Raw genomic sequence first — 21,113 nt, forward strand, 5'->3', positions numbered from 1 at the left:
AGAGAGTGTGTGAGTGAATGAGGGGCAGAGAGAGAGGGAGACAGAGGATGCAAAGTGGGCTTTGCACTGTCAGCAGAGAGCCCGATGTGGGTCTCGAACTAAAAAACCACGAGATCATGATCTGGGCAAAAGTCGGACGCTCAACTGACTAAGCCACCCAGGCGCCCCCAACACTCAATTCTTGATCCAGGTTAAGAGTCCATGAGCTGGTCTAACCATATCCCAAGGAAGGGCTCTCTCTCTCTCTCTCTCTCTCTCTCTCTCTCTCTCTCTCTCTCTCTCTCTCCTTTTAGCAACTGCTTGATGATACCTGGTTTTATCTGAATCTTTGAAAGGCCTGCTCTTCATTCTGGCTTTCTATAATATTCCATCTGGCCCTCTCCAGGCAGAAAAAGCCCATCTCCTGAAATCAAGCCATATCGGCCTGCTTTCTTGCTCATTCTGATTCTTCACTTGCTGGGTGTTGGCATGGCTGAGACAGCTGGCCTCCCACTGAAATTTGTAGCTTGTGTCACTGGGAGGAGGCACGAAGCCAGGGACCCAGTGTGCCGTTCTTTACTTTGAGATATTGTCAGGCACCTAGTTCTTGCTGATGAATCATGAGTGAGAAATGAATTCCGTTCCTGGACCGAGGCTAAAGGAGTATGGGGGTCCCCTCCAGGTTCTTGATCCCCTTCTACTAGCTCAAGGCAAAGACATGGAGGCCCTTGGGGATTGCAGAGCTGTGCAGTGGAAGCATCCTGTGTACATGAATCAAACATGGAGAAAACTGCCGGCTTTGGACTAATGCTGTGGAAGAGAAGCTGATGTTTGAGCTGTTACACATTTTGGAATCTATTTGTTACTAGTGCCTTGGAAACAGCAGACTTACTTAAGGGGCCAGATAGTAAATATTTTAGGTTTTGCCATATGGTTTTTGCCCCAGTCCCTCAACTCTGCTGTTGTAGCATGAAAGCAGCCATAGACAATAGATAAATGAATGAATGTGGCTGTGTTCCAATGGAATTATATATATATAACAGGCAGTGGGACAAATTTGGTGTGCTGGTCAAAGTCCGCCTACCCCTCCTATAGCCAGAGTGCCTCTAAATAATATACATAATTGAAATCCATTCAAAAATATGATACAGAGGGTAGAGGTCAATCTAGCCTACTGGGCTATAGACAAATAGACACACATTTATAACAAGTGTCCATTTATAGATGAATGGATTAGCAAATGTGATGTACATGTAATGTACACACACACAATGGAATGTTATTCAACCCTTAAAAGGAAGGAGGTCCTGACACCTGCTACAACATGGATGAACTTTGAAGACCTTATGCTAAGTTGACATAAGCCAGTCACACAAAGACAAATACTGTGATTCTATTCATAGGAGGTATTTACAACATTCATGGAGAGCAGAATGGTGGTTACAGGGCCTGAGCGAAAAATGGAAGATTAGGGTTTAATTGGGATAGAGTTTCAACTGTGCAAGATGAAAAAAAAAACTCTAGAGCTGGATGTGGTGTTGGTGGCAAATTGTGTGAATATACTTAGTGCCACTGATCCGTACACCTTGAAGTGGTTAAGATGTTAACATTTATGGGTATTTTGCATAATTAAAAAACAAAACAAAATTGGGGAATTAAAAAGATCACATTTAGAATAGTAATCTCTGAAGAGGGAGGCAGCGAAATTGGGTCATAGACAGGAGCTTCAACTCTCTGCAACGTTTATTTCTTCAAAAAAAAGTTCATCAAAATAAAATTGCTTCAAGGGAGACAGGAAAGGGGACAGGCAACCCATAGAAGGGGAGAAAATATTAGCAAATCCAATTTCTTTATATCCAAAATATATAAATAAGTCTTGTAATGCAACCATAAAAAGACACATAAGCCAATTTCAAAAAGGGCAAAGGATTTGAATGGACATTTCTCCAGAGATGGTATACAAATGGCCAGTAATCACATGAAAGGATGTTCAACAAGGTCATTAGGAAAATGCTCATCAAGCCCACAATGAAATACCACTTCACACCTGCGAGGACAATTGGACTAAAAAAGAGACAACAGCAAGTGTTGGTAAGGATGTGGAGAAATTGGAGCCCCCATACACTGCTGTTGGGATTGTAAAAAAAGTACAGCTGCTTTGAAAAACAGTTTGGTAGTTCAAAATGCTTAACCTAGAGTTACCATATGACCTAGCAATTCCACTGTTAGGAATATGTCCAAGAGAACTGAAAAAAGAAAAAGCACATAAGTTGAGGGGGTCACAACCGGAGTGATAAAGGAAAAGAATTTAAAAATTTTTTTTGGAAAAAAGGTAAGAGTGCCGGGGCCCCTTGCTGGCTCAGTCTGTAGAGCGTGAAACTCTTGATCTCAGGGGGTCAAGAGTTCAAGCCCCATGTTGGGTGTAGAGGTTACCCCCCGCCCCCCCCCCGCAAAAAAAGTAAAAGGTAAAAGTCCCAAATAATAGCAGTATTCATTAAGTCAAGTAGTAGCATTGGAACTTCAAGGTTAGTTACTAAAAGAATAGTAAACAAGGGTACAGTTTCCAAATAGAGGGAAAAAACTAGCATAATAGAATATAATAATAACACTAATGTTATTATTCATATTAATAATATAATCTATCAACTCATTAACCTATTAGTTTATTAATGTAAATATAATAAAGCAATCCAAAAGAAGATGCACAACAAAGAACAGGCAGAACAAAAAGGGAGACCTTATTAAAATGGTAGATTTAAATCCAAATAGATCAGTAATTATATTAAATGTAAATAAGGTAAATATTCCTATTAATCTGTAGAGGTTATTTGACTGGACTAAAAATATCTCAAATATATGCATTTATTTTTTTTTTAATGTTTGTTTATTTTTGAGAGATAATCCCAAGTAGGCTCACCGTGGAGCCTGCCACAGGGCTGGATCTCACAAACTGAGAGATCGTGACCTGAGCTGAAATTAAGAGCTGGATGCTTAACTGAGCCACCCAGGCACCCCATGAAATGTAGGTGTTTAAAAGAGACATTAAAACATAAGCATAATAGAAGTAGGAAACTACTAGAAAAAGGTGTTTCTTGTACACACGAAATCAAAACAAGCTGATATTACATTAATGTTAGGCCACATGTAGTCTAAAATGAAAAGCAATACTAGTGATAAAGATGAACACTTCGTAAGTGTTCAATTCAGGTTTGATTCACAAGGAAGATACAAGAATTCTATGCTTTATGCATTTATTAATGTAGCCTCAAAGTATATACAAATGACAAAATCGAAAATAACCGATAGTTCAAACATACAAAAATATAACAAGAATTAAAAAAAGAATATAGAAGATTAACGTGATTAGAAAATTTAGTACAATGCACACAACCAGTACAGAATACTTATCCCAAATATTCAAAATGCATTTACAAAACGACCATACATTGAGCTATTTAATTCTTATAGAATATATTCTATGACCCAGGCTCCTGGCTAGTTCAGTTGGTAGAGCAAGTGACTCTTGATCTCTGGGTGGTGAGTTCAAGCCTCTCAGTGGGTAAAAACTTACTTTAAAAAGAAATATATATATCATATTATATATATCCTACATCCACAATGCAACCAATTAAGATGGAAATGAATAATAAAACTAGAAATCTCCCTATTTTGGAAAATAAATATACTTCTAAATAATGGAGATTAAATCACAAAGTAACTGGAAGCTACTGTAAACCAAATAATCAAAAATTGAAGTCTTCAGCTAGAGCCTTGGGTGGAGCTTGGCGTCGCCTGGGCTATCAGTGCCACGCCCCACCTTTCGGTCCCGGGCCACGTGGAGGACGGGCGCTGACTACCCAGGTTGCCCCGCTCTCGAAAGCCTGGTCTGGAATAGAGCGAGGGTACAGTCTCTGGATACAGCCTCAAAAGAAGGTGCAGGCACAGCTTTGCTCCGAGTAGAGGAAGCTGGGGAGAAAAGGGAGATCGGAAGTGGTCCAGGAGATTGGTTTTCACAGATGTTGTAAAAGACAGTGCGCCGCTCGGAACCGCCTTGTCCATTTCCCCCCAGTCGCGCCAACACGGCGTGTTTTTTTCTCACAGGTTTTTATTCTTGGCTCGAGAGGGTGGCCGAGGTCCTTCCTCTTGCTTGCGGCTTGCTCTCTCGTTTAGCGAAGCTGGGGGATCTGTGTGCAGAGCCAGGATTTAGTTCCGCCTGGGCAGGACGCTGCTTTACGGAGGGCATCCCTCTACCTGTGGTGCTTGTAAGCACCCTTCATTAGTTTTTATGCAGACGCCGCGTTGGAGCACAGTAAAATGACCGTGTCCTCTCTGAGGCTCGAACTCAGGACCTTCAGATTATGAGACTGACGCGCTGCCCACTGCGCCAAGAGGGCCGCTGGAAGGAAAGGCTTCTTTACCACTGAAGGGAAGTGCCTACGGCCCCTTCCGCCGCCCGAGCTGCTTACGCGCGTCCATCTCTCCCTGCAGAGACCCGGGAGTCCCCGCCGCGGGTCCCAGGCCGCCGGCACAAGCAGATACGCGGGGATATTTGGGGGCACATGGGGAAGGAGGGTCGCTCTTCAGGGAGAGGAGCGGTCTTGTCAGACGGAACGCGCCCCGGGCCCCGGCAGCCCTACGCGGACCCGGCCCCGAGGAGCCGCGCTCCCGACAGGTGCACAGCCTCCGAGGATGACCCCTCCGGCGCGCTCGGGCACTTAGAGGGCAAGCGCCTGGCTCCGGCGGAGGGCAGGTGAGAGGGGCTGCCCGAGCCGATGCCTTCAATCCTGACAACGACGAGCTGGCAAGTGGGCGGGCTGACCTGAGGCTCGCTGTGCTGACGGGTGGGAACTGAGGCTGGATGGGCTGGAACCGGCTGCGGGTGGGCGGCAGGAGGCGCCCCTGAGCCAGGGGTGGGTAAGGCCCTGGTAGCAGGCGGGCGAGGACAGAACGGGATGAGGAGGAGAGTGGGCCTGAGAGCCGTTAGGGGCGTGAGGTCTCCAGGCCCAGGTCCTGGAATAGGGGTGGGAGTGAGGTAGGGGAAACGAGAGAAGATTCCAGAAAACTCTTGAGAGATGAATTCAGTAGGAAAACACAGGGAAGAAATTACAGTTACCTTGGACTTGCCAGTTTATTGGATTCTGTATTTTTGTATCCTCTTAACAATAATTTACTCCCTCATTAAAAGGGGCATCTCGTCTTGAAGGGCAGAAGACAGGCATCATTTCCCCTGACCAGGGTTTCACGTTTCATTGTGATAAAACTGCTGGGTGGATGGATGGGTGGGTGGGCAGAACATACAACCATTTCCAAGAAGGCATTCCTTCCTTATTCTCCCCCGCCCTTCTTCTTTATTCCTGCAGGAAAATTTCTGCTGCGGAAGGACTCATCATGCATCCCATTTACCCAGCGATTATTATGGGGTAAGAACATTGTGCTAACTTGTCAACTTTTTAGTTCTCCAGCTCGTGTGGAATTCTTGCTTTCGCCAGAGTAATAAATAATATGTTTTCATAGCTGGTAGGACTGGCCTCTTCCTCCTCTTTGCGCCTTTAAGGGTTTGGTGCTCGATTGGAAACAGGTTTCAGGCTGTCTCTGGTACCACAGTTCACACTGATTCCTTCTTACTGCCGGGATTTCCTAGGGCACGAAGTGCCTGTAGCACATCCTGTGGTTTGAGGTTGTTCTCAGTTGTTTCCTATGTGTTAGTCCTGCCTCCTCCTTTGGGTGTTCTGCGATCTAGGGACAGGATCTGAGCCAACCCTAAGTACCCCACATTCAGAAGGATGGGTTGGGGGGGGCCCTGTGCCCCACCCCAAGCCACCTTCTGCTACCATCTGCCGCCCAGACTCCAAGCTGGAGGGAGAGTGTGCACTGAGCAAACAGCAGAGCACAGACAGTGAGCGGCTTGGCTTTGGTTTTCTCTCAGCCCCTACCCAACTTTGACTTTGTGGCTTCCCCTCCCTTTCATCCTGGGTGGCACAAATTCTGCCCCAAGAATTGGAGGTGGAGACTTGGCTGCAGGACAGGCAGCCCCCCCACCCCCAGCTGGAGGGGTTCTCAGGCACTGTCAGAGCTGTGAAACCCGAGCTCCCGCTGTGCAGAGGGCAGGACACGGTTTGTTCCAGGAATCTCTCTAAACACATTTTGCAGGGCGTCCCGTTACTCAATCTTGAGTGGTTCCTCACTGCCCATTAGGGGAAATAGCCATCGGGGCCCTGCAGTGATAAGGCTGACCCTCAGCCTCCCAGCCAGACCAGACAGACTGTCCTGCAGAACCATCCAGGGCCTTCCTGCCTTCCTCCCTTTCTGTGTGCTCATCCTAATCTTCCTGGGCTCCTCCTGCACAGCGGCCTGGAACTAGCAGAGATGTTTCTCTCTCTCTCTCTGTCACTTCTTCCCAAACTTTGCTCTTTCCTTCAGGCGATTTCTCTTTCTTTGGGAGCAGTGGTTGGTTTGAAATGTTTCTGTGTCCTCTGCAGCAAGTACAGAAGAACTAGTTTTAGCTTATCCTGAGAGGCCTGAGAGGAGAGGCAGGTGCAGTGCAGTGGGGGGTGGGGGCATATTGGAAGGAGTCAGTGTTGGAGACGCCCCAGGATGGGGGGTGGCCAGGGAGTGAGGAGCTGAGAGGAAAAGCAGGCACCAGGGAATGTGAGGGGAGGCCCTGCCTTCTCTCTTTCCCCAAGACCTTCTCACTAACTTCTTCATTACTGAAATCTTGGCCTCTTCACTCTTAGCTCAGACAGGATGCCTGCCAAGAGCCCATGAGTTGGTATTTGATCTTCCCCTCTGTTTCACTCCAGCTCTCTGCTCATCACAGGTTGTGTTTGGGACACCCAACAAGTCATAACCTCTGAGGAGACTGACAGGTTTATTTTCTCAGATTCTGTCCCCACTGTACCCTCCGCAGTGCCTCTCACATGAAATCCATTCCCTCAAGGTGTTTCTTGAGTCCGTGATTTCAGGGGTGCAGTGAGAGGAAAAACTGCTTTGTGTGTACTGGGCCCCTGATAGGACTTCATTGACAGGGTCCTGGGGATTCTGCAGGGGGGCACTAGTAAAGAAAGAAGACCCCATCCCCGGAGGGGCAGTGTCTCCAAATCTACCAGCATGCAAAGTGAAGCAGCCCAGGGTGTCTGGAAGGGGTGCCTGCAGGTTTCTGGCCCTTCCTCCAGGGGCAGCCTTGCATTGCCTCTAACACCTAACTGCTTTATAACAGATGCCAAGCACCTTGCCTATGAGACCTGGACTCCGGTTTCTGCTTTGACACTGACTGGCTTTGTGATCTGAAGAACTGTCTTCACTTTCTGGGGTTGTTTCTCCTCTGTGAAGCAACAGGTTCAATCCCCTTCCAGCTTATTCTGGGATACTAGCATCCCATAAATCCCCAGGGCTAGGGCCATTTTATTTCTTGTACTGCCCTTAGAAGACCAGGTCTTGGAAACAGTCGTGCACAGCTGCCAGAGTCAGGTGGCTCTGCTCATCTCCAGGTCGGCCATGATTGGTTGTCCTAACCTCTCTGTTCCCATAAAATGGTGATCATACCCGAATCTACTTTGCTGGGCTCCCGGAAGATTGAAGGAAGATATTGTTCTAGAGTGTGTGTATCCACCTAGCATGGAGAGGCAGCTGTGGTGACTGTTACTCGTCACTGATCATTTGACCACTGTGAGCTGGAGGACCTTTTCTGGCTTTGCTGAGCTCCCCTCCTCACTGCTGGCGTGAAGTGTCCAGCTGTTCTCAAGGGCTCCTGCGAGAGAGTGGCAGCAGTCCCCAGAGTCACCACATCCTGATCCCGTCGGTTATATTTCCCTGGTTCCCAAACCTGGCTGCACATCAGAATAACTGTGGAATGCTTGCTGTCCATCTACAGAAAGTACTTCTTTATAGCGTTAAATTCATTATAAATTTCGAAGTTACTTCTAGGGCTGGGAGGAGCTGAACTAAGAAGGTCATTCTATACAAGGAAACGGTGTAGGCAGTGATCTTTATAGTGGTCGACTGTTTCTTAAAACCCAAACCTCAGATTGTTGTCTGCATGTACCCTCTTGGGCAAAAGGAAGTCCTTACTCGGGGGAAGCACAGATTGTGTCTTCTTGGTGGGTCTAATGGAACTGTATGTGGAAGCATGGGGGTGGGGGGCACAGGAGGTCCTCTTGGGTGGAGCTGTGGGCTTCTTGGTGGAGTGGGCATCTTTGTTTTGGTGTGATCATGGAAATCATGGAGATGACTGGTAGTCTGTGACATCCAGCTCTTTAGAGGAGAAGGATTTCTTGCATCGCTTGGTGGGACCCCAGCTGTGTCTGCTAGGAGGCATGCCATGCACTTGAGGCCCCAAATGACTCCTAGGAACTGGTTGTGGGGTCTCCAATCCAGGTTGAGCTCCTCCGGCAAGAATAAGACCCCACAGGCTGGCTTATTATTGGTGCTGGGAGCCAGATCTCACCTGTTTTGATGGTTGGGCCAGAGGAACTCTCTGGCTACTGAGGGTGTCTTTTAGGAAGTTTCTGGTGTCTGCTTACTTCTTGGAGCTGTTTCGAGGGACAAATGGTTTGTTGATAGTGAAGTTCATATGAAAAATAAACCTGCTAGAATATCTAGGGAAACACTGAAACATTGAAAAGAAAGAAGGTCTTTTAATGTCTCGTTCACTGGACATTGAAACAAACCATAAAGCCTCTGTAATTAAAGCAGTGGGGCTGTGGCACATGAGTGGATAGACCAATAGAAGAGAATAGAACTGAAATAAACCTGAACGCAAATGGAAACGTCACGTATGACAAAGGTGGCCTCCCCAATCTCAGAGGCAATGATAGACTCTTCAATAAATGGTGCTGGGAAACTGGGGAGTCGTTTCAAAAGATAAAACTAAATTTGTAGCACACATCCTATGGAAAAATACACTCAAGTGGATCATTAATTTAAATGTAAAAAAGGAAACCATAGTAAGTACTAGTGGGAAGAACAAAAAGCCTGGGTAAATTCACTTGACCTCAGTGTAAGGAAAGGATTTCAAACCATGACTCTGAATCCAGAGGCAATTAAATGAATCATTGGTAAGTTGGACACGGCAGAACACACCATATACAAAGTCAAAAGACAACTAAAAAATTGGGAGAAAATAGTCACAACATGTAAAACTAAGGGCTTTGCTACAAAGACTTAGAGCTAAAATCCCTAATACGCAGAGAACTCTTGAAAATTGAGTGACAGAGGATGAATGATCTGAAAGAAAAATGAGAAAAGACTCGAAGAGACAATTCACACACAATGCACAAATTAAAATGGTCCTCAAACATATGAAAACATATATAAGCACGCATGATCGTAAGGAGAGATATGTAAATTAAAACCCCCGAGTGCCGGATGGTAACCTGGATTGGCGCCTGGAACACGTAAAAAGATATTAGTGAGCAGCTGGTAAATCTGAATGAAGTCTGTAGATTAGTTAAACATATGTATGTTAATTTCCTGGTCTCGATCATTGCGTTAGCAGTGACGTAAATGTTAACATTGAAGGGTATGTGGGAACTTTTTATTTTCAAACTATTTTCTAAGTCTAAAAGTTAAGAGAAAAGGTGAAAAATTAAAAACAAATGAATAAAAGTGAAAGCCCTTGGGTCTTCCTCCAGAGATTCTGATTTGGTAAATCTTAGAAATGGGGCTAGGGGTTGTATTTTTAACAAACTCCCTGGGTGTTTCTAGTATTCCAGTGTAGAGTCCCCTGGATCAGGTGAACTTTAATATCTCTTTTATTCATTCTGCTCAATAAATATTTGAGTGACCAGTCAGTACTCAAACAGAATAAACAAATGAATCAATAAAGACAGGGTAGGTGTGATGTCTGCATGACAAGGGGCATGGTGACCTGGGTTGTGGGTATGGGAAATTTCATGTTTCTGTGTCAGGAAGTATATAGAACTTGCAGGCTAATTAAAAAAATTTTTTTTAATGTTTATTTTTGAGAGAGAGCACTTGTGCTCACGCGCTGTGGAGCAGCAGAGAAAGAGGGAGACACAGAATCTGAAGCAGGCTCCAGTCTCTGAGCTGTCAGCACAGAGCCCGACATGGGGCTTGAACTCATGAGCTGTGAGATCATGACCTGAGCCGAGGCTGGATGCTTAACTGACTGAACCACCCAGGTGCCCCGAGACTATTTTTTAATCAAATGCTCCCTCTGAATCAGATACTTTCTGATTTAAGTAAATCCCCAAATTTATTTACTTAAAATAGATTAATGTTTTTGTGTGCCAGGGCAATCAGTTTCGTGGGGATGGAAAATAAGTAGAACCAGTTCCTGTTCCCAAGGAGTTTATGATTCACTGGGTAAGACACACACTGGGAATTGATTCTGACAGAAGCCAGACTGTGGTCAAGACTCAAGGGGGTTGGGGGGTGCGGATGAGCGGATGACCGGTTGGTCAGTTGGAATGTTGGGGAAGGGAACAATCCGAGAGGCAGTTGGGAGACAGTTTCCAGGCTAAAGGACTGTTGGGGGAGTGAGAAGGCTGCTGGAGAGTGATGGGTCCAGGGGACAGCTTTGGTCTCAGAGGATGGGAGGAAAGGTGGCGCTGTGAGCCACAAGAGGGGAGCTGGGAGGGCTGACTGGTTTGAGATGGGTGAGTCCGACATTTGCTGTGCTAGGGTCTGTGAGTGGCCTCTGAGGACAGGTTGCTGCTCTCCAGGGCCCCTACTGGACGAGAACTAGACTTCTGGATAGAAGGAACCTAGTGCTTTCTTGGAGGTGCCTGAGGCTGAGGCTGGAGGACAGGGTCAGGAGCTTGGAGCTGGTTGGGTTTTAGGGGAAGACAGATATCCATGTGCATATATTTCACTGGCCTTTGGAAATGTGGGTCTGTTGATCAAAGGAGAAGATGGAGGCTCAAAGCAGAGTGAGATGGGTTCCCAAGCAGCCAGAGGAGGGGCTATGGAGGAAGAAAGTGTGGCTCGAGGGTCCTGAAGGAGCCCAGGCAGAGTCCCAGGCAGTCTCACTGTGGGGCCATGTGAAAGCGTGCTCAGGGGAGGGGCGTTTGATCCAGTAACCCCAGTCCATTCGGACCCCTGATGTGTGCACGTGGGAGCTTTGTCCTGGAGTTTCCTTTAGTCTTTAAATCAGGAAGGAATAGAACCTGTTTTCAAAGCACCATTGTAGGATTAAATGGCTTGCATATGTAAAGTGCTTTCACGTGTGTACAGTACTCACAAAGGCTACCATTTCATTAGGGAAAACAGGAGATTGAGGGAGCAAGTCAAGCGGCTGCAGAGGCTACCAAACCGGTGTAAAGTCCCCGAAGCCCTGGGAAGAGCAGGTTTTAAGAAGTAGAAGGGCGTCGTCGTGATTTCAAGCAGCCGCTAGATGCCAGGTAGGACTGTGTATTATCACAGACAATTCTCACTGTAACCTTATGAGGGAGGTTTTATTATTGTTCCCATTCTGTGCTGTAACAAGCTTAAGGTCACAAGAGTAGGACTTCTATTTCCTGTTCTGATCTGGACCTTGAATATTAAATGGCCCTTGGGTTAAAGACTGGCATCCCATGGAGACCGTCATTTGCAGGATGCCTTCAAGGGCCAAGGCTCTGCTAAATGCTGGTGATCTCAAGCTGTCCCCACCCTTCCCAGCTGGAGGGCAGGTTGAAAAAAATTTTTTTAAAGTTTATTTATTTAGCTTGAGAGAGAGAGAGAGAGAGAGAGAGAGAGAGAGAGAGAGAGAGAGAATCCCAAGCAGGCTCCATTCTGTCTGTGCAGAGCCTGACTTGGGGCTCGATCCCACAAACCATGAGACTATGGCGTAAGTGGAAATCAAGAGCTGGACGCTTAACCAACTGAGTCACCCAGTCGCCCCTGGAGTACAGGTTGATCAGAGCCACTGTAGAGAGACTGGGCACTGTTTGTCCTAGGAATCTTTATAAGCACACTTTTTACTATGTCCCTTTCCTGTTTCCAACCCTACAGCTGCCTCCTGGGAAATTTCCTCCTTGCAATGTCCCACAGACCTCTCCTGGGCCTTCCTGCTCCAAGTCTTTGCTTCTTAACTCCGTCTCTCCATGGGGATCCTATCCCTTCCTGCCCACTTCCTCTTGTCTTGCACGGGGCGCAGAGTGAACTTGCTCCTTCCACCTAACTTGTAGAGAAACTTCCCTCAGCATGACTCCTTTGCACATTTCCTGCTTCCCTGGGACGATTTCCCTTTCTTAGGGGCAAAGGATGATTTAGACTTTACTGAATCCCCTGCGTAAGAAATTTGTCCCATGTATCGAATTCTCCAGGGTCCAGATTGCAGACAGGCTTTTGTGTAGGGTTCAGGAAACCACGTGTTCATCAGCAGGGCCAAGGTAAAAGGGCTGGGAGGGTCATAGGAATCCTGGCAGACATGGACCCGGCCAGAGAGGCCAGTCAGGAGAGGTGGGGGGATTCTTGAGGTGGACAGCCTCCATGACCCATGGTGAGTTAGGAGGAAGAGCGGGAGGAAGGGGAAGCAGTTGGGACAAGTGAGGAGGAGCGTTGGCTGTGTCTGTTCCTGCCCCCAGAAATGCCTTTCCCCTCTCTCCATGTCTGCTTTTGTTTCCTCTTTAGACTCACCACATCTGCCATTAGAGCCCCTCTGACCCGTTTCCTTGGTACTTGGTCGGTTCTTCATCCCTTGGCTCTCAACCTCTGTCAGATCTTTGCTTCACTGTTTTCCTTGGTTATCTGCCTCATTCCAGAGACTCCACAGGGGTGGTGGTGGGGTTTCTGGAACAGTGGCTTGTCATTTCTGGTTCTTAAAGTACCAGACCCAGTGGCTGGGCCGCAGAAAGCCCTCAATATGTGATGCTGACTGGACACATTCAGGGGTGCAGCAAGGGGGAAACAGAAAAGCATGGTGGGCATGACTCCGCTACCAGGGAGCCTGGGGACTCCCCCGGGTTGTCTAGACTGAAATGAGAAACTCCCCAGGAGGGAGTGTACCCTGAACCCAGTCCTCAACTTTCCTGGGCAGGGAGCACAAGAAATCAGGGAGGCAGACGCGAGGCTTGGGTCACTTAGCATTTAGACAGCAGGGGGCGCTCTGGCCCCACCTAGGTCCCCACTTCTGGCGCCCTAGTCCTCTCCATCTGGAGCAGAAATGCTGATCCCAGTGGCAGGATGCCCACAAGTTAACACTAGTGCACTTGGCCTGGCTCCTCTTAGCTGGGCTGAATGTGCTGGAAGGAGACCCTCGTCTTCACAGCCTGTTCTCTAGGGATGAAAAGTAAGAAGGTTCTGTTGATGCCACCAGCTCACAAATACACTAAGGCCCTGGGGCCAAGGATGCGCTTTGACACACTGAGTACCTGTGTGGTCTTGACACATTCACTTCACCTCTCTGGGCCTATTTCCTCTCCACTAAATGGCCGGGTCCATAGCTTCCAACCTGTTCCAGGATGCAGAGTACCCCCCAAATCATGCCGGGCTGTAGTGCTGCTCTGTGGGCCATCCATGCTTTGTGGCCTCAGACAGTGCCCTTAGGGGACCAGAATCCAGAAGAGCCACCGTCTCCTGCTGTGGGGATTGGTCCTGAACTGGCCATTTCCCATCCCCTTCCCAGAAGCCGCCTGTGCACTACTGGGGGTCGATGAGATAGCCAGTCAAAGGAAGCAGCTGGGGCCTCTTAAGAGATGAGCCAAACAGGGTGCAGATGTGGGCTGTATTGTACACACTCAGCAAATGGGCTGGCTGGCTGTTGTTTTCTGAAACAGAAGTTTTAGATTTGAGGATGTGTATTTGCAAATTGAGAAAAATGTGCCTGTGAAGACAGTTTGCTTGGATGCAGTTTCCTGCTTGTCACAGGCCTCCAGGGATGCGAAGGTGCCACGCTGGGTGGTTTTCAACAGGAAGCCGAGGGGAGACTGAAGAGTGGCCGCCAGGAAGTGAGGATGGAGGATGAATCCTGGGGCACAGTCTCAGCTGGGGGAGGTCCCTGAACAGCAGCTCCCCGAGCAACCTCTTGCTGTGAAACAAAGGCAGAGGCATTTTCGGGGAACAAGGAAAGGTTTAATGAAGGAAAAATGAGGAAACCTCGAGGACTCACCATCACTCATTATTTTCCAGATATTGGCTGGCTGTGGGCCTCTGAGGAGCACAGAGCCGGGCCTGGTAGAAGTCTGGGTGGGCAGCTTTGGTGGCTGCAGATGCACAGGTGATGTGTCTCGGAGCTGACTTGCTGACTCCACCGATCGGCTGCTGGTGTGGAAGGCCACGTTCACAGGTGAGCGCGGTTGGAGATGAGAAGGATCTGACCCAGACCGTGGCTTCCTGTCCTGCCTGATCCCAGGGCAACACCCGCCCAGACCTTCAACTTGGGAGAGTTGGAGCAGGGTCCCTCTCCCTGCAAACTCAGTGGCCACGGGGAGGGCACCGCCTCTGCTCTATGCCAGGTGTCCACGTCCATGCCGTCTTCTGGAGCCGCTGTCCCTGCTGAGGCCAGTGTGATAGGGCAGCTGGCCAACCGTCTCCCAGCGAGTGGAGGGCGGCCGAGGAGTGTGAACCCTGAGGAAAGCCAGACTGGTGTCGGAGTGCCCGGTGTGCGCTGGCAGCCTGAGCCTGGGCCATGCCTGCAGTTCTGCCACTCGCTGGCTGTGTCACCTCTCTGTACCTCGGTGTCCTTCTCTGTCACATGGTGATCCTATCTGATTAGATGGCTGTTAGGTTTAAGTGGAACGATACGTGCTAGAGGTTCTTTAGAGCAGGGTTTCTTTTACTTAGAAGGATTTAAAAAATAGGAATACTCCCTAAGAAGAGTACCTGACCTCAGTATCTTTGGGTGCCTGATACTGGGGCAGGGGGATGTTGAATGGCGCCAGGGACTGGTGAACCACCCCTTCCCAAGCTGCAAAACCTTGTGTCTGTGTCTGCGTGCATAAGTAGCTTTCCCCCTCAAGCACAGGGTCTACGTGCCAAGATGCCCAAAGGGTCCTGACTCAAGATTGGATGCCTCGGAGGGTTCAAGTATCTTCATTCCTGACCAGAATTTCTCAGGCTCAGCACTATTGACATTTGGGTCCGGATAACTCTTTGTCGCGGGGGCTGGGGGCTGTCCTGCGTGTTGTACAATGATCAGCAGCATCTGTAGCTCTTCCCCAGGAGAGGCTGGTTGTGACAACCAAAAATGTCTCCAGATGTTGCTAAATGTCTTCAGGGAGGTGAGAGGGAGACAGACTGCCTCCGGGGGAGAATTTCTGCCTTGCAAAGCTTTCTATGCCATGAACTCGCAGTTAGTGGCAGTGAGTGGCTGGCTGTGCTGAAGTTCATATACCAAGGTTATTTTCTGAATCTCAGTGTGTCTGCCTACTTCTATGTGCTGTCTGGTGGGGGGGGGGGTCCAGTGACATCCTGACAGAGGGTTTTTCAAAGTTGATGGACCACAGGCTTTCCAAACCCTGGCCCCGTTTGATATAAATGACTGGTTCCTTAACCTGGCTGGGCAGCTGGATCGATTGGAACTTGGTTTTTATTGTATTTCTTTTCACTTAAACTTAAAGGGTTTTTAGAGCATTAAAATGCAACATAAATCACTCAGTCATTTACTATTAAAACCTGGGCTATAATGAAAGTTAAACAGTTCATTCTGTGGAGAACAAGGTCTTGAGGTAATCTTTTGTGGTGAATACATTTTTTTCTTTTTTTAAACCACAAACCTCAAATTGGTAGTTCCTCATTCAGGCGAAAGGCCAGAGAAGGTTTTTAAGGAGAAGGCCCAGCAGGAAACAGATATGGTAGAAGAATTGGAAGCATTTGACGTCCGCAGTGTTTAGCAGGTGGTCTAAGAATACCCTACACCGGGTGCCCTTGTGGCAGGAGGCATCCGGTCTATGATGAGGGTTTTGACTTCCCGACTTTTAAAGGATAAATCCTCCTCCATAGATGAGTAAGGTTCAGCTCTCCTTCTCTTGCTTAACTCCTCATATGTCTGCTCTAACATCTCCCCAGGAATTCTTGTGTCACTGCCCAGGAGTGAAGAATGTTCCTCCAGACTTTGGCAGCTTTTTTTTTTTTTTTTTTTTCAAGCTTGGGTGATGGATTGACTCTGACAAAGGGGACCAGGGGCTGCTTTTTGCCTGAGTCTCTCCTCTGCCCGGTGGGGTTTGGGGATCTTGTCACTTAACCCAAGTATAAGAATCCACACAGAATCTGGCTCTTGGAGGTGCATGTCTATAGCACTGAGTGTGGCCATTTGAGTCCCCTTGGCATTTGTGTGGACCTGGACCGTCGTCTGCACAGCTGGTCCTGTGAGCTCAACGATAAGGATTCCAGCTAGCACCTGGTGACACCACCATGGTGGTGCCATGACAAAGGTGACACACAGAGATGTCTAGGGTTGGGTAAGTGTTGTGAACCACAGCAATGATGCTAGATGCTTTAAAAACATTGAGCCAGCCCTCTGCAGGGCCAATGTGGCTCTTATCCTGGGATTTCTCAATCATGCACTAGGATGCTGCATTGTGTAGACCAGATGATGCTGCGGGTCCTCATAGCTGTGGGAGATTCCATTTCCTAGATGGGCATGGCAACCATGGGGCTGGGGTATCAGGTCTGACGTTAGTTGCAGGTGGCCCCTCTGAGAAGGAGTCTCTTCAAGCCGGGCGAACTGCACCAAAGATTGTGGTGCAAATTGTCTTAACAGTGTGGAGTCCTCCCATTTGCTGTGTGGACAGTAGAGCTGGTGCTGGAGGGTGTCCAGTATCCACACAGTGGGGCCACAATCTCGTCATTCTTATTTGGAAGAGCCAGGAGGCTTGGTGGGAGGGGGCGGTGCTGACTGGGTCAGCCCAGGATTGGCCCTCTTCACGGCCATTGAGCTGGTTCCTTTAGGAAACGGACAGACACAGTGGTTTTCCTGTGCTTCCCTGCGGAAGTGAAGGGTTTGGGCACAGCACAGATAGGGAGTCAGGAGCTGAGGCCCCAGATGAGTCCAGAACAAGGTGTGGGGGTGTGCTCAGCAGGCCTTGACCCTAGTCTAGGCTAAGCCGCTCCCGGGAGGGACAAGGAGGATCTTACAGTTTGGCTCATTGTTGGTGCTGGGAAGAAACAGGTTGAGCAGTGGTCTTTATAGTGGTCACACAGATTTTTAAAACCCCAAACCTCAGATTGTTGTCTGCATGTACCCTTTTGGGCAAAAGGAAGTTCTTAACTTGGGGAAAGTGTGGATTGTGTTTTCTCAGTAGCTACTGTCTAAGAAGAACCAAAGGTAGAAGGACAGGAGGTCCTTCTGGGTGGGATGGTGGTCTCCCCAGTGGGCTGGGCATCTTAGTCTTAGAAATCATGGAAATTGTGGAAACGACAGGTGGCCTGTGACATCCAGCTCTGTAGAGGAGAAGGATTTCTTGTCTTCATTGGTGGGACCACAGTTGTGCCTGCTAGGAGGCATGCCATGAAATTGAGGGCCCACATGACCCCTAGGAATTGGTGTTGTGGCTTCCAAGTCCAGGCTGGGCTCCTTTGGGAAGAAGAGAAAGACCCCACGGGTCGGCTTATTATTGGTGCTGGGAGCCAGGTCTCACCTGTTTTGGGGGCTGGGCCAGAGGAGCTCTCTGGTCATTGAGGGCACCTTCCAGGAAGTTTCTGGTGACTGCTTACTTCTTGGAGCTGTTTTGAGGGACACTGTTTGTTGAAGTCTCTTTCTCTTTCTTGGTGTGTTTGTCCTAAAATGTACCTCAAATTGGCAGGTCCCCTCTTCTCTGTGGCAAGAGCTCTTTTAACATCCTGTGCTGTGAATGAGAGTTCATGGCTCTCCTGTTTACAATACAAACGTAGATTTTATTTATTTATTTATTTATTTATTTATCTTTTATTTTTTTTTCAGTGTATGAAGTTTATTGTCAAATTGGTTTCCATACAACACCCAGTGCTCATCCCAAAAGGTGCCCTCCTCAATACCCATCACTCCCCCTCCCACCCCGCCTCCCCAACCCAAACGTAGATTTTAGAGGACCTTTCCTGTTTTAAAATTTTTTTCTCCAGGTCTTGGATTTTCTGCTCGTTCATTTTCACCTCCTCAAGCAGCTTCTGCTCTTTGTCCTTCCTGATCAGCTGTCTGTGCATGAATGTGGCTTGTTGCCCATGGCCTTCGTTAGGGCCTGTATGGTGTTGCCTTCATGTTCCATGAGAGCACTGACTGAATTCAGGGGGCATCTGCCTCCTTCATTGCTTTATGTTTTCTTCTAATTCTTGCCCACTGGACACATGATCTCACTTGGGATTGGAAGGCTGCATTTCTTTCAAACCACTCTCTTTCTTCCTGACTCTGTGTTGCGGAGCCCTGACTTGTTGCTGGTGGCCTTCTGAAGGCTTGTGTGATGTTCTTCTCAATTTTTTTGGTAGCTTTTGGGCCATACATCTTTCCAGTTCTTCCTGCTATGGCATAGTGATGCCCCCCTCTCCTTTTAGAACAGAAAGGGTTGCCCCTCTCCAGCCATTGTGGGCAGTATTTTGTCCTGGGATGATTGTGATCTGACATTATCATCTGACTTTGTATTTTCTCATCCTGGGCTTCAGCTGCTTTCTGACTTGTGGCGCATTGGATTCTGAGGGTATTGCTGGGAGCCGTGGTAAATGGCACGAGGAATTGGGGATGTGTATGCACAGACTCTGTCCAGTCTCCTTGGCGGAGGGGTGCTGGCAGGTGTTAACTCTCCAGAACTTTTGTAGCCTCCTCACCTTTTTGGGCCAATTTCTTTTGCCTGTGACTCTTCATCTCCTTACCCTTTAAGCCAGCTATGGTTTCAGCTGCTTAGTCTTCGATGAAATATCCTGTTTTCTGAAGAGTGTGACTGACTTCAGTGATTTTCCCGAAACCAGAGGCCAAGAAAAGTCACCCTGGAAAGGGAGTCGTGGGCAGCAGCCCCCTTCCCAGGAGTCACAGAGGCCACCTTTGGAGTGAGACAAAGACTCTCACCTCTAGGCTGTGACTCCAGGAGGCAGCTGGCACCCCATCAGCTTTTCCTTTCTGTGAGCTGACAATAACCCCCCACCCCCAGGAGACACATGGCCCTGTCCCCAGCTGCCACAGCCAGGGTGGGCTGCTTGGGCTTTTGTGATTTAGAGCCTAGTTTTGTCATTGGGAAGAACTCTTCAGAATTTTACTTTGGGTTTTAAAACTACCATTCAGAAACCTTGCTTTTTCTTTAACCTTTAAGTTCTGTTTGCAGTTTCTGCTCTAACAAATTTTAGCTATCCCTTTTAAGGGGAATTGGTGAGATTCTGGGTCCTATTGGAGCCATTGGTGATGAGAGCCAATCCCCTCCTCATGGCAAGACAAACTGACGAGCTGCTGCCCCACTGACCAGAACTGGGTTCTGTCGGCCTGTCCTGCCCTGCCCTGCCCTGCCCTAGTGGTTGCCAGTTCGTTTCTCTCTCCGTGTCCCATGGGGGCGGGCGGGCTGGCTTCAGGGACTTGCAGCCTCTGCTTGGTTTAATGGTCTGCTGTCATTGTCTTGAAATTCTTCATAATTTTTGGAAGGAGGAGGCCGTGTGTTTTCATTTAGCGTTGGGAAGAGGCTGAGGTTGAGGAGAGTGAGTGCAGACGGAGGGAAGGAGCCATCTTAAAATCAGTGGGATGAATAGGATGAGATTAGGCATTTTGTATGGGACTCAAGGAGGCAAGAACAGCCAAGTGTTTATTTGCCATCTCATCAGACTGGGAGTCCCAGGCAGGCGTGTATGGGTCTGCTTTGGTTCTTCACTCGATGACCCCAATGTGGGTGCAGACTCACCGCCCGTACCGAATGCTCCAAAGAATAGTTGTGGGAACAACGGCAGACTTCATAACCAAGCTGCATGACAGCGGGATGTGCTTCTTTGGCAAGGGGCGAGTTTCCTCCCGGTCAGCACGCCGGTTAGGCAGAAACCAGCTCCTCACTTGGTGTTGATCACTGATATTTCTGTCCTTGGTTTCACATGATGGAGCATGCCCTCTTTGGTACATACATGTCTGTGGCCCTGAACTTGGGGATCATTCTGTGCCTCCCGAAGAACTTTGTTCTCTCAGCCTTTGGCCCTCCAGTCAGGATTCTTTGTGTCTCTGCTGGGTTCCTTTTTCCTAACCCCCACCACCTCCCCAAATGGGCACCATGGCACTCTAGCTTATGCGTGTCAAAAATGCCCACTGAACAGGATGACATATGCTTCCTGCACCTTCCCTCCCGTAGCCAGCCCTCCCACCCTCATCCCTGCAACTGAACAAACCATTTGGTCAGTGTGGGTGGTCTGAACATAATAAAGATGGTTGCATTGCTCCTGAGTGATCTACCAACCTCCACTGGCCTTCCCTATCCTAGGCCACCCGTGCTCCTTTGTTCCTTTACCACGCCTGGATTTGCTGGAGAAAATCCTCCAGGTGAGGCATCTCCAGGAAGGGAGATGGTGCCGGGAGCCTGTGAGAGGGTCTGTCTCTCTGTGGTGTCCACTCTGTCCTGGGCAGCTGCAGCTGGGTGGGAGAGCCCACAGGTGTTTTCCTTTGGGTGGGGGGTGTGGGAGCCCTCCTCAGTTCTTGGCAGATCATTATCTGTGGTCTGTGCAAGGTCCTTCTCTTGGTGTTTTAATTCCTTTGGGTGAAATTTCCCATGGTCATTCCTCCCTCTCCCAGGATGCTGTCCTTCTGGAATGCTCAATGGGTGTCTTTGGTCTTTTCTTTTTTTGAATGCTCTAACAAAACATCATTGCTATCTTGTGTATAAGCTCTTTTAATTCACATAGATGGTATTGTTATGCCATTTCTTAGTCTTTTTTTTTTGTTTTTCATTCAACCCTATGTTCTAAGATGCGATCTTTCCCTCTCCATGCTTAAAACCTATTGGGATTACCCAAAGAGTTTTTGTTTATGTGGGTTAAAACTATCAATTCTTGCCACATTAGACATTGAGACAGACGTTTGTATTAAATATTTATAGATTCATTTGCAATAGCAATGGTGAACACATTGCAAATTAACATAAATAATATTTTAACATTATTATGAAAATAGTTTTGATCCTGCAGACTCCTAACATGTAGTAAAGTGTCAGTTTGTTCCAGAATGTGAAAAAGGGCACTATGGAGGATAAAGTTTGGAAAGTGAATTTCATTTATATTATTTTAAAAATACCTGCATCGGAAAAGAAACTATGAAATATATTGTA

At 48.0% G+C, this 21,113-nt stretch overlaps 1 long non-coding RNA gene and 1 other non-coding gene across 8 annotated transcripts in view; one reads left to right on the top strand and one right to left on the bottom strand.

Annotated features, from left to right (window-relative positions):
• Positions 1–4,300: 4,300 nt before the first annotated feature.
• Positions 4,301–4,373, bottom strand: TRNAM-CAU (transfer RNA methionine (anticodon CAU)). Its single transcript has one exon. It is a non-coding gene; the product is annotated as a tRNA-Met (tRNA).
• A 6,076-nt stretch (positions 4,374–10,449) lies between these two features.
• LOC109270659 (uncharacterized) overlaps positions 10,450–21,113 on the top strand; it is a 45,206-nt gene continuing 34,542 nt past the window's right edge. For 6 of the 7 annotated variants that reach the window (XR_008423555.1, XR_008423556.1, XR_008423553.1 and 3 more), the window contains exons 1-3: positions 10,450–10,595; positions 11,200–11,339; positions 14,050–14,206. This is a non-coding gene — a long non-coding RNA (uncharacterized LOC109270659). The remainder of the gene's footprint in view (positions 10,596–11,199; positions 11,340–14,049; positions 14,207–21,113) is intronic. The other variant, XR_002081616.2, reaches the window with a different exon arrangement.

Source organism: Panthera pardus, unplaced genomic scaffold, assembly GCF_024362965.1.
Source record: "Panthera pardus isolate Hobbes unplaced genomic scaffold, ASM2436296v1 HiC_scaffold_19, whole genome shotgun sequence".
Taxonomy (NCBI): domain Eukaryota; kingdom Metazoa; phylum Chordata; class Mammalia; order Carnivora; family Felidae; genus Panthera; species Panthera pardus.